Source organism: Ursus arctos, unplaced genomic scaffold, assembly GCF_023065955.2.
Source record: "Ursus arctos isolate Adak ecotype North America unplaced genomic scaffold, UrsArc2.0 scaffold_6, whole genome shotgun sequence".
Taxonomy (NCBI): domain Eukaryota; kingdom Metazoa; phylum Chordata; class Mammalia; order Carnivora; family Ursidae; genus Ursus; species Ursus arctos.
The window spans coordinates 60,815,971-60,830,206 of record NW_026623078.1 but is presented as its reverse complement, the minus strand read 5'-3'; positions in this window follow the sequence as shown (position 1 = coordinate 60,830,206).

Genomic DNA, 14,236 nt, shown 5'->3' with positions numbered 1-14,236 from the left:
TTAATCAGGTGGTTGAAAGGCATGGGTTTATTCTAAATATAAGAAGCAAGAAGTACTACTAGTGAACATTCTGATGGGTTTAAGCACTCACATTCTGATCAGAACAGACCCTACACAGAACATGGAGAGTGGCGAGAGGGAAGGCTGGGGAAATAATGGCCAAATCATAAAAGTTCTTGCTTACTCTAGAGATTTTATTTTGACTTTAAGACCAATAAGACACTCATGTACAATCTTATGAAGGGTCCTTTATTTTTACTTATTGCTTTAATTATTATACTTTCTTTCAACCATTCATATACTAGCGAAAACTGTGAGATCTCTAAATAAAAGAAAAAACAACAACAAAAAAACCCTTTTGTTTCCTATGAGTGTTAATACAATGTCACTTAAATAGCAATCCTTTAGTAATAGTTTGAGAACATTTGACTCTTGCTATTTTTATTATGCATTTAGGCATCGTATATTTGTTTATTTTATTTAAGCTCCTCTATGTTTCCAAACCAAATTTTACTTATTGAGCCAAATTTTATGTATTGAGATCATTTTGAATTCTCCTATTCCCCAACTTTCTACTTATCTAACTATAATTTTATTGTTTACAATTGAATCAATAACCCCCATACATCTTGGTTTCTCTTTTGGAAATCGAGGACATTTTAGCATAGGAGGTAATATTAGAAAGCATCATAATTTCATCATTAGAGATAATTCAGTAAAAAGGAAAAAAAGAAAAAGAGAAAAATAATACTAACTTCCCCTAACTATATGCTGAATCAATTTTAGTTATGAAATTGTAATTATATTGAGCATTTGCTTACTCAAAGTCAAACTCTATCCATAAATTTTTTGGCTTTTTGAGGCTAGACAAATTGACATTATACTCTCTCCACATTTAGTGAACAGAAAGAATTATCTTCTTATTTAGCATAGCAGCAAATAATTATTACCCTAGGGGATCGTTAAGACAGTAGACTACATTAAAAAACGGAGGAAAAATTCACTGCCTTACATGATATTTTGTTACTTTTTGTGATGTGTAGATTTGGTTCATGTAAATTCTGAGATGTTTTCCTTCTTCCAATATGTGAATCTACCCATTCATGTGCACCCCTGTATGCGTGTGTATATGTGTGTGTGTGAGTAGTCAACATAAATAAATTAGTGAAGAGACTGCTAATGTCGCCACATATTTATTCTCTCTTTTCCTTACTGATATCCCCACCTGTTATCTGGGTACAGAATGGGAAGAATAATAAAGAAGTGACTTGGGTTTCTCCAGAATGCCGACCTACACAATCTGCCAGAATCTGTTCATCATCCTAACCACACAAACCTCAGAATCAAAGAGAACAAATAGAGATTAAAAAAAAAAATGAGACAAACAAACAAACAGACTCTTAAACGCAGAGAACAAACTGGTGCTTACCAGAAGGGAGGTGGGTAGGAAGTTGGGTGAAAAAGATAAAAGGGGATTAAGAGTACGTTTATCATGATGAGAACTGAGTGCTGTACAGAGTTCTTGATCATTATGTTGCACATGTGAAACTAATAGAACGCTGTACGTTAATCATACTTCAGTTAAAAAAAAAAAGCCGATAAGGGAAATTTTACGGTTACTAATTCCAGAACCAGGCAACTTGGACTGCGCCCACAAACTACATCCTGTACCCCCCTTCCATGAAATTTGGTTCTGAATCAAGACAGTTGCAAGACAGTTTTGGAAATCTCATTTTTAAATTAGTAGCCTCTGTATGGTAGAAGAGGTCTGCAGTATTTAACAACAGAAATTTTATAAAGATGTTCAAGGCTACTACATATAGGAAATTAGACATGTCACACACCATTCTTATACCCCTTTTCCAATTAAGCCACTAATCTCTGTCACCCCATGGGACAAATAAGATCAAATTCTGTTTCTGGTGCTTGTGACTGGACCCTTAGAAAATAAAAATGAGGAGAGCAGCTTACATAGTGAAACACTATTAGTGAAAGAAATTCAGGGACCATCTAGAATTACAAAGCATTTTAAACACCTCCTTCCTAATTCCACATGGTTGGTCCCTAAACATCAGTCTCCACTTCTCTTTGACTACTTTGATAATATGATTTCTAAATTTCTTGATTTATTTTATGTCTTAAATGACACTGGCAATTGTACAAATCATGTGTTAAACTTACTGTCTAAGATGACAAGAATAAACAGGCTTCTATGTTATTTAGAGTATAAATGACATCTTCCTAGTATAAAAGAAAAGTATGTCAGAAAATGTTTATTATTTAACTGGAAGAGTGAAGAATAACAAGTGTTTCACTACTGTCTTGAATCTCATTTTTCTCGGCTCCTAATCACATCCAGTGTGTTGCAATAGAAAGATGACCAAATTTAGAAACATATCTATGTCTTTCTCTATACATATAAAGAATATCTGGCCGTGGCCCAACCAATTCATCACTTTGACTGACTTAGTAGTTAGTTCTGATTCACTCTAAAGCTAGTTTTCCCAGAATTTAAATAACAAACAAATATATATAACTGCTATATTAGGTTATTATTCTTCAAAGAGAGGAGATATACAAGCTATTAGCAAACAACTTTTGGTATACACCATTCAGAGTCTGACGACATGGAATGAGTGATTCCTTCAGATGTTTCGCATTACCACAGCTTCCCAGAAGCCATAGCTACTTGGATACTTTCACACTGAATCTGAGACCATCTCTCAAAACCCACTTCCTTCTGAGGAAACAAACCTCAACATTGTACTATGTCTTTCAATTTTATTCCCTTAAAGCCACATCTTCACTATAAACCACCAGTTTACTACACCAGGGTCTTGCCTTTTTCTCCTCAACCTACACCTGGAGCTATTAATCTTTTGTCCAAAATATTACCATATTTGAGCATCTGGGATAGGAGTTGAGGGTGGGAAAGAGTAGCTGCTGCTTTTTTGAGCCCTTACAACACATTGCTAACAATTTCTCTGTTTCTGTCTGTTGCTCTGAATTGAGTCACATTAATAAGTGTCCCTCTGCTTTGTTACCTTGGATTTGTGCCAAGCCCCAGAAAGGGGGATGGATTAGGGTTAAAAAAATACCCTTCATCAGGGGTGCCTGGGTGGCTCAGTCATTAAGCCTTAGGCTCAAGGCGTGATCCCAGGGTCCTGGGATTGAGCCCTGCATCTGGCTCCCTGCTCTGCTGGGAGCCGGCTTCTTCCTCTCTCACTCCCCCTGCTTGTGTTCCCTCTCTCGCTGGCTGTCTCTCTCTCTGTCAAATAAATAAATAAAATCTTAAAAAAGAAATACCCATCATCTCATTAATATTGGCCTTATAATCTTCAGGAGAAAAAAAAGTGCATTGTAAAAACTGCACTATTGTCCACTCCATGATTTTATCAGTCAAAAAGGAAGTAGGTAACAAAAAAAAGTTTGGTTGGTTTCTGTCTCTGGTTACAGAGGGTAAATTTTTGTGATGATTAATTTTATGTGTTAACTTGGTTGAGCCACCGTGCCCAGACATTTGCTCAAACATTACTCTGGGTGTTTCTGTGAAGGCGTGCTTTGGATGAGACTGAGATTTAACTTGGTGGACTTTGAGTAACACAGATTACTCTCAGTCTGTGGGCAAGTCTCAGTCAGTCAGTTGAAGGCTTTACTAGAAAGACTGACACTCTTGGAGGGTGAGGGATATCTGCTAGCAGACTGCCTTTGGACTCAAACTCCCGTTCGTTCCTGGGTCTCTAGCCTGCTGGCCTGCTTTACAGATTTTAGACTTGCCAAGCCTCCACAACTGCATGAGTCAATTCCTAAAAATAAAATATATATGGTTTTAAAATGTATATGTTTTATTTTCATGTTTTACTTATTTATATATAGTTTTAAAATGTTTTATTTTATATATAATATATTACAATTTTTATGTATATGGTAAAATATATGTATTTTGTATATGATATGTTTTAAAAACTATACATATATTTAAAATTGAGAGAGGAAGAGAGAGAGACAGACACACAGACATCCTGTTGGTTCTATTTCTCTAGAGAGCCCTGACTAATATAACTCTAAATTTTGGGGATTTACTGATGATAGGAGTTCCTTTGTTATTCATGGTGGGCCCTTTGTTACACTAATGAGATGATTCATTATGAAGCCTTAGACAGTTTATACTAATCAGATGACTGAGGATAGTGCTGGCCATGCCAGAAAGACCAACTGTATGATTAGAGGGTTCAGGCTTTGAGCCACATGGTATCAGCTGGAACTCTAGCTGGAAACTGAGTCACATGGACAAGGGTTCATTCAATCACACCTATATATAGAAGCTCAATGAAAACTCTGAACACAGAAACTCAATTGTGTTTCTCTGCTTGGCTATACTCTTTAAGTTTTGTCACACATTAGCACTAGCAGGGAATGCTTCCCTGAAGATGACGGAAGCCTTCACATCTAGAACCCTTCCAGACTTTGCCTGTGAGGCTCTTTTTTTGGCTAGTTATCACTGTTACGTTTTTGTCAAAATATGATTGCAACTGTGAGGGTAGCACTTGAAGTGAATTCTGTGTACCTTTCTAGCAAGTTATGGAATCTGAGAATAATGTGGGAACCCCCAAATTTGTATCCGGTTTGTCTGAAGTGAGGGTGACCCTGGAGACCCCTGAGTTTGTGGCTGGCATCTAAAGTGAGGGCAGTCTTATGGATGACTATGTCATTAAACTTGACTTTGGCAAACTCATTGCAGGTAGAGATATGCTACATTAACTTTTAAGTAAAATATCTTCTTATTTAAATTTCCAAATTATAAAGATTACATTATGTTTTAGGCTTCAGGGGGCTTATATCCAGGGATATGAGTTGAATAAGAATCTCATAATGTTCTGACTACAGCATGTCTATAGAATCATTCCTCTTTCGTTTTCACCGGAAATTCAAAATTTGCCTCCTCCATAGTCTAGCTTTCTGACCTTGCCGAAACCATTTAACCTATTCCATCAAATTTTTCATCTGTAAAATAAAAACAAATATCTACTTCTCTTAATTTCTATGAGGATTTCATTAGATGATGTATGCAAAGTAACTAACAATTTGGCTCATAAGGATCTCCTGATAAAATAACAACTCTGAATGTCATTTTACGAATGTTTAATGATAAATAAAGTGCTAACACGCAATTGAAAACTCAAGTTATACTAACATAGTGTTTCCTTATAGGAAGACCTACACAGGAAGTAAACAGTATCATTTGATGTTGGTTAAAGAAAATAGAGGGAGTTAAATAATCTTAAGCTTTAAATACTGAAGCTATGAATAACTAATGTATTTAGCTAAAATATAGGTGGTATTGATGAAGGGATGATAATATGTTCCACTGTTTGAGACAGTGTATGAATGAACACTGTCCAAATTGCGATGTTTACTTTTCTCTTTGTTATGTATCTCTTTTTCTTCAATGTTGTTCCAATCAAGATTGACTACAGCAAAAATATGAAATATACAATCGAATTAAATTGTATGCTAATCTAAATGTATTTTCTCCCACTTCAGTTGATACCATATACAAACTCCCAGCATGTTCTGTTTATAAAAGATAAACCCACACAGACCATGCTTTTGCACAGAGTTCCCACAAGAAGTGGCTTCCTATCCATAATGTGAATTTGGCCATCGAGGGGTAAGTAGATGTATCTGACTTTTATTATTAAACTTTAATCTGCATACAGAAAACATTTTAAATAAGTATAAAATATGAGCATTTTAATAAATGATATTACTCAGATTACTTAAGAGTAGCATAGACACACGAGTGATTCAAAGTACAAATTTGAGTTAGCACATTAAAAATTTGTCTAAAATTATATTGAATCTGCAAGTTTAGATTTTCTTTAATATTATTAAATAAGCTGGCATCATCCTTGTATATTAGATATGCTAATATGTGTATTCATTTTCTTAAGTAGGTGTTAAAAGTCAATAAAATATTCTGAGTATTTAAGGAAAGAGGATATGTGGATAAAATAATTTATCACTAGTGTATCAGAAAATTAATAAGCACAATTTTCTCTAAGAAATTTTAAGAAGAACTAATCACATCATACTTAAGGCACCGATAGGCAAGTAATATGAAAAACATAAGTCATGCTTATTTCATCATCACATGGTAATCTGCTCCACTCAATACTGCTCAGAGTAAAAAACTTCAGATAAAACTACTAAAAATATACATTTTTATTACCAGTCAGAATGACATGTTGCACTTAGCTGTGGGCTAAAATCCAGAATTCCAACTTAATTTGTTTAACTCAATATTTTTATTTTATTCTTTAAATCCATTGTTTTTCACACTATCAACTTCATAAATCAATTCAGCATCAATTGGCTATTATACCTAAAAATCCATATGGCTATCAATTTGTAAAAATCTACAGGCTCTTTTATGAAACAAAATAATAAATATTTTAAAGCCAAAACCATTATTTTTCAATAATTCTGAAATGTCACATTATACTCAATAATTTGGTACCAATTTTAGTACAATGTTAACTTGCAATTACAACAGATAAGTAACAAGAAAACATAGACATAGTTTAAATTTCGGAAACATTCTTGCTGATTCCAATGGTAATGTAAAAAAAATGAAATAAGCATACTAAACAAAGCAAAAAACAACTGCTCTGTGTATTTTCAAAATAAACCTTTAAAATTCAGTATCAGAGACAATATATGCAAACCACTGTCCCCCCCTCCCCCCGCCCAAATTCTGATAGGTAATTGGCCTTAAATGTTGGTGGCCTAAATGATTTTTTAATATACTATGACTTACTTTGAAGTTTTCTTTAGGAACATAGATTTCTGAATTATGAAATATCTACTGGAAATTACTAACCCAAACCGAATAATCAACAGGCATATCATAATACTGACATCCAGTGGCCATTTGGGCTAATTGCATAATGATGCTCTTTTTCAGATTACTCAAAGCAGAGGGTTGGTAAAAGATTTGTCACGATAATTTAACTTGATGTTATCCATGTGAAAAGCAATTTCCTTATTGATCACAACATAGGTAACAAATGTAAGGTTAAGATTGTTTGCTATTAGTATTTTTTTCTAATAATTCCCACAATTATTAACAAACTCCCAGAGTATTAAACAAACAAACAAAAACTACCATAAAATAGTTAAATCTCCCCCAGGTTAATTCAGTATCTCTATACATACATATTTGCCAATGTTTCACTTTTGATAAATAATCCCATGGATGTGTTTTGATTTTCAATTTGCTTTTATAGTTTTTTTCACATGCTCCTTTGAATATATGTTTCTATTTGTAGCTGAGGTACATGTTTCAGCCAGGATAGGTTGGTTTATACAATTATAAGTAACAACACACACATTTATTCTTTGTTCAAATCACTGATTAGTGGAGGAATTGTGTTCTTTGGAATTACTTATGAGTCCAGACTGAGCACCCACCATCATGAAGTTACTATTTGCAGTGAATAAAGAAAGCGTGAAAAAGTGAGAGAACCTTGAAGAATTTCATGTGTCAACTCAATGCTATCGTTCACAATGGCCACAGACTGTATTGGTGGAACCAGTGACGCAGCACCACCCAAGAGCAGGGGCCAGGAAGTGATTCTTACCATGTATCTAAATGGGGAACAAACAGTTGAACATCAGCATCCATGGAATCAGACTTTCCTGTCTTTGTTTCTTTGCCTTGGTTGGTTAGTCCTTCTCCAACATTATTCTAAATGTTCAAGTCCTTCAGTTTGAATCCCTACTTTAAATAACATTCATAGTGATGATTCTTAAATTTATATTTTCAGCCCATACATTTCTTCAGCACTTCAAATCCATTTAGCCAACTTGATATATCCACTTGACACTATCAAACCCCTTAAATGCAAAGTGGCCATATTAGAAATTACAGTAACACTCCTAAACCTTTTTATCTCTTTTGAAGTTTCCTATATTGTTAAAAGACATCATCATTTGGTTAAACTGGCTCCAAATCTAGTAATCATCCTTGAAATCGTGGACTATCATTGGCTCAAAAAGACATTTATGGTTTTGTTTTTTTCAGCAAATGCTTTTTTCCTTGATTGAAGTATAATTAACATACAGTGTTACATGTACACTTTCAGTCATAAAACATTTTGATTCAACAATTCTATACATTACTCAGTGCTCACTATAACTGTAGTCAGCAGCTATCACTGTACAATGTTATTACAATATTATTGACTATATTCCTTATGCTATACTTTTTATCTCTGGGACATTTATTTTATAACTGGAAGTTTGTACTTCTTTCATTTTTTTTTTAATTTGAGTATAGTTGACCAACAATGTTACATCAGTTACAGGTGTATGACATAGTGTTTCAACGTTATATGTTATGCTCACCATAAGTGTAATTACAATCGATTAGCATTTAACAATATTATAATACCATTGACTATATTCCCTATGCTGTACCATTTATTCCTGTGACTTATTCATTCCATAACTGAGAGCCTGTATCTCCCATTCCCCTTCACCTATTTTTGCCCATTCCCCGACTCTCCTCTCCTCTGGCAACCACCAGTTTGTTCTCTGTATTTATAGGTCAGATTCTCGTTTTTGTTTGTTTATTCGTGTTTCATTTTTTTTAGATTCCACATGTAAGCGAAATCGTATGGTGTTTGTCTTTCTCAGTCTGACTTCTTTCACTTAGCCTAATTCCCTTTACGGGATTCCCGTCCCATGTTGTTGCAAATGGCAAGGTCTGGGCCACATTCTAACACTATACACAAAAATAAACACAGCAAAATGAATTAAAGACCTGAATGTGGGAACTGAAATCATAAAATTCCTAGAAGAAAACATAGGAAGTAATTTCTTTGACATTGTCCATAGAAACATTTTTCTAGATATGTCTATGAAGGCAAGAGAAACAAAAGCAAAAATAAACTATTTGGTCTACATTAAAATAAAAAGATCTGCACAGCAAAGAAAACCATCAACAAAACAAAAAGACAACCTATTGAGTGGGAGAAGATATTTGAAATGATATATTTGATAAGGAGTTAATATCCAAAATCTATAATGAATTTATACAACTCAACACCAAAAAAACAAATAATCCAATTGAAAAATGGGCAGTGGACCTGAATAGACATTTTTCTAAAGAAGACATACAGACTGCCAACAGGACAAGATGCTCAACATCACTCGTCATCAGAGAAATGCAAATCAAAACTACAGTGAGATATCACCTTGAACCTGTCAGAATGGCTAAAATAAAAAAGACAAGAAATAACAAGTACTGGCAAGGATGTGGAGAAAAAGGAACTCTCATGCACTCACTATTGGTGGGAACGTAAATTGGTGTAGCCACTGTGAAAAATAGTATGGAGTTTCCTCAAAAAATTAAAAATAGAAATACCGTGTGATTCAATAATTCCACTACTGGCTATTTACCTGAAGTAAATAAAAACACTAGTTGATAAAGAAATGTGCACCCCTATGCTTATTACAGCATTATTTGTAGTAACCAAGATATGGAAGCAACCTAAGTATCCATCGATGGATGAATGGATACAAAGAATGTGTGGCATTCACAGGTTCTGTTTGGCGTACTGACATTCCCCTGTCCACAGGGAGAGGTTTGAGGCTGGTTCATGGAACAAACTAAGCAACGAAGCAATTCAGATCTCACTGGTAATGCTAGAATAGTTAGCGATAATGAAACTTGGTAGATTTAAACCTGGGAGACTAAAAACAGCATCTACAGCCATCAAATCTCCACATAGTCTTGAAAACAAATACATTCAGGTAAAGAAAGTCAAGTCAACAGATACAGTAAATGCAAATATTCTTGTGTTTGTGTGTTTGTTTCAAAATTTAATACAGTTGTGCTTGAATCTAACTGTAGTCCTGGATTTTCATTTACATAGTCAATATCTTTCTTTATTTTAAGGCAATTTGATTTAGCTTTTCTATCACTTGCATCCAAACAAGTTCTAAATGAAATATGTTATTCTCACATATAAAGACACATATACTTATAGCAGTATTGTAATATTTAAGTAACTTAAATAATTATATATAACACAGAATATATAATATTGTTATATACAGCATATAGTACTGTTGTGATATATTACACATATGATAACATGAAAGTATTTAGAAAAGTTCTATATAGTATTACTCATGCATGTGTGTATGTTTTTTTTTTTTTTAAATAACAGATGGGGTATTTCAAGTTAATGGAGACATAATGGGTATTTATTAAATACCCACAGGATCATAACATAAAACAAGTTGTGATTACATATATTTATAAGGGTTTTAATTGTAATTGGGTCTGTGGTCTTAGCTTCCACTTTAGCAATCAAATTGATAGAATTACTAGTCTCCAAAGTGATCCTTATTTGTATGTTTCTTCACATATACAGTGCTTGTACACTTACATATATGTCATGGGTATGGTGGTCTCGATAAACCTGTGTGTGCCATTACTATTTATCTGAGCATGTGATCGAAGGCAGGGGTGCAAGTTCTAGCTCCTAGTAGACATCTACTTTTACATCACTTGAGTAAGCCAACACTCATAAGGAAATAGTGAGTGGAGTCTGAGATTTTCCTATATATCCCTATTTAAGAATTTTTCTTTCCTAGCTCCAGTCATTTCATATTGGTAGTGGTTATTGAAAAAGAGTTAAACTAAGAACATTTTAAAATGATACACTGGAGGGACCCCTGGGTGGTTCAGCCAGTTAAGTATCTGGTCATGATCCCGGGGTCCTGGGATCGAGTCGCATTTAGACAGAAGGAGCTCCTTCACTTCTCCCTGATGTGATGATTTTAGCTTCACAAGGAAAAAAACAAAAAAAAAAAAAAAAAAAAAAATTCACAGCCAGCATACATCAGATCAATTTTGTCTGTTCAGTTTTTTAAGTTACCTGAGGGCCACAAATTCATGGTACCTAAAATAATACCTTCCTTTCTCTCAAAGTTACGGTTTATAATCCATGGGCCACAGGTCTCTTAATCAGATGCTCTGAGTGGAGTTCAGGTATCTGCATTTTAAGAAATGTACCCAGTAATACTATGTTCCATCAAGTTAAAAATCTTATGTCCCAACTTAGTTGCTTAAAAGATGCAAAAGAAAAAAGAATCCTCTGTACTTACCATATTTAAGATCAACCATATTACTGGTTGAAATCTTGGGAAGTTGAGAAATATATTTTATTTGTGTGTCTTTCTTATTAATTCATTTATACCACAGATAAAATTCTGACAAGCTGTAGCTGGCACTGATCACATGAAAAAGCTGATAAATAAATAGAACTTTGGGCAAAACTTTACTACCAAATTTCCTAGTACTGTTTTCTTGAGCTGGTTAGTAAAACAAAATTTTGTCATAGTAGGCTAATGTGATCTAACCATTTGTTCACAACTCCTATTGTAAAATTGATTACCTCTAGGAGTTAAGCTAGAGGCTCAGTATCAATTAGTAATTGTAATTGAAGCTGCATGTAATTAATTATATAATTTAGGGATATTAATGTTAAATCCCATTCTAATTACATGATGAAATTGAATCATTATGAAGAATTTACTTAGGTACGAGTAAAACTCTGTAAGGGATTTGTTGGACATTTTTATTAAGAAAAACAATAAAATTACCTGTAGAATACATGTTCCACTGCAGGCAGTTCTTAATTATAATAAATGAAATCTGTCTCTCTCTTCTCATATCATATACTCTTCTGTATTCCCTAACTCTTCTTAAATATAATTTAAGAAAATATCATTCTGATTGAGTGAAACCAATTTCTTCCTTTCCCCTTTCTATAGTTAACACCTAATAATTTAAAAAATTTAATTCACACACATTTTTAAAAAATAACTGCATATAGTAAGTAAATTAGGTTCAACATATGTAATACACAACAAATGTATAAAGACTCACCCGTTCTTTACCCATGGCTGATACCACTAGTTTGAAAAGGAGACTTTTCCACTGTGTATAACAGTTAAGTAATGTTTTTCATGTAGAGCTCTAAGCAACCAGCAACAATAGATTAGACAAAGCAAATTAAATGAAAGCTATTTGCCAACCCATCATTAGTTTATTAGCTATTCAGATAAAAGGAAAATTTCCCATTAATTTTTGTATGCTCAACACCCAGCACATAGGGCCCTATATTAATTATGCTGAAAGATAATATGAGGAGATGGAAACTTACTTCTGTATCATCTGTCTTCTGCATATTCATACCAGAACTGAGATCACTGAAAGAAAAAAAAAAAAGACTCTTGAGTGGACGTGATTGTTTCAAATATAAATTTAACATAACTACTTCTTCCCCTATCTTCACTGGATCTCTGTAACTGGTCCTCTTTGCGACCTTCATTCTCCCATTGAGATCACTACATCTTTGGGTAAAAACATATAATTTACCTGAAATAATGGTGGCTATCTGAAATTTTATTCTTGTTCAATGTTTTTGCTTTCTTTTTTCTTTCAAATAAGTAAAAACAAAAAACCCCAAAAAAAGAAAAAGAAAAAGAAAAAAAAAAGCTTAAACTCCCCAAATCATGGATTAATAATGTATGAAAATTAATCTTTTATATTAAAACTGCTCTAAAAAAAAAACCAAAAATTACATATGACAGGTGACAGTTTTAATTTTGTGATTAAAGACTACTTTCTGTTTGAGGTTTTATTCAGTATTTAGTATTTTTTGAAGTGCATTACTTACAATATAGTTTTTATAACATCTCCTTACAAGTAAACTATTTTAAAGTAAGTATCTACTGTGTTTTGTGGTCTGAGTCTGAATCTCCATTTCCTCAGTAATGTTGAAGATTACTTTTATATATTTTAAATAGCATATTATCTGTGTGACTGTTGTCTGTCAGTATAGCATTTAAAACGATTATAATTGAGATAACTTCCCTAACTACCTCTTTTCATTCTGTATTTTTTACCGAGATTTAAATTCCTTCATTTTAAAATCTCAAATAAGATATATATTGTGTATTTTCTCTTTCTCTCATTACAATGTAAACTTGAGGAGAGAAGCTTTCTATTTTGTCTTTGGTTTATCCACTATGTGTAAATAAAACAACTCTTGGAATATAGTAGATGCTAAATAAATATTTCTTGAAGAAATATGTAGTTAGTGCTAAACTGAAAATGTGCAAAAGAATAGTTTTAATTTAAAACTAATCTAATTTTTTATCACAGCTTTTTTGTTGTTGAGATATGCAACAAAACTAAAATGATGGGATTATTCTAAAAATCTACATTTAAAATTGGGCTAAAATTTTACAATCCAATTATAGTGGTATTTATTAAGTAAGCAAAATTATTATCTTATAAAACTTAAGAGGGAGCGTCTGGGTGGCTCAGTTGGTTAAGCATCAGAGTCTTTTTTTTTTTTTTTAAAGATTGTATTTATTTATTTATTTGACAGAGACAGCCAGCAAAAGAGGGAACATAAGCAGGGGGAGTGGGAGAGGAAGAGGAAGAAGCAGGCTCCCAGCAGAGGAGCCTGATGTGGGGCTCGATCCCAGAACACTGGGATCACTCCCTGAGCCGAAGGCAGATGCTTAATGACTGCCACCCAGGCACCCCAGCATCAGACTCTTGATCTTGGCTCAGGTCTTGCTCATGGGGTTGTGAGTTCAAGACCCACATTGGGCTATGTGGTAGGGCTACATGCTGGGCATGGAGATAACTTTGTAGCATTCAAAATGAAAACTTAAGAGGAAAATGGAAATACAATAAACCTCATCTTTGAAGTTAAAATATTGGTATGGAATTTAAAACACCCACTGAGGCCAAGCTTACCATTTTCCCTCTAAATATTTTGAAAGATATATGACTCATCATTTCTGTTTTCCATTTCCTTGTACTCATGGTATTTGTGAAGGAAAGCAGACACTACGGTTTGCATGTAATGAGACATTTCCATTCTAACCTAAGAAAAAAGATTTCTTTAAATTTATTATCCCAAGAGGCAATATTAGACATGGCTAACACCATTAGGAGGTTGTCGTGTTGTAGTCTACAGTCCTGTTCAACCAGGAGTTTGGATATTTAACAATGTGACCTACAGTAAATTTTCACCTAGGGTTAATAGGATTGTTTTTAAGGAGTAGTTTTAACATGGTCTTTTCTTCTTTCTTTATCACCCTTTGTAGCCTTTGTTCAATACTGTTTTATATTCCTGGT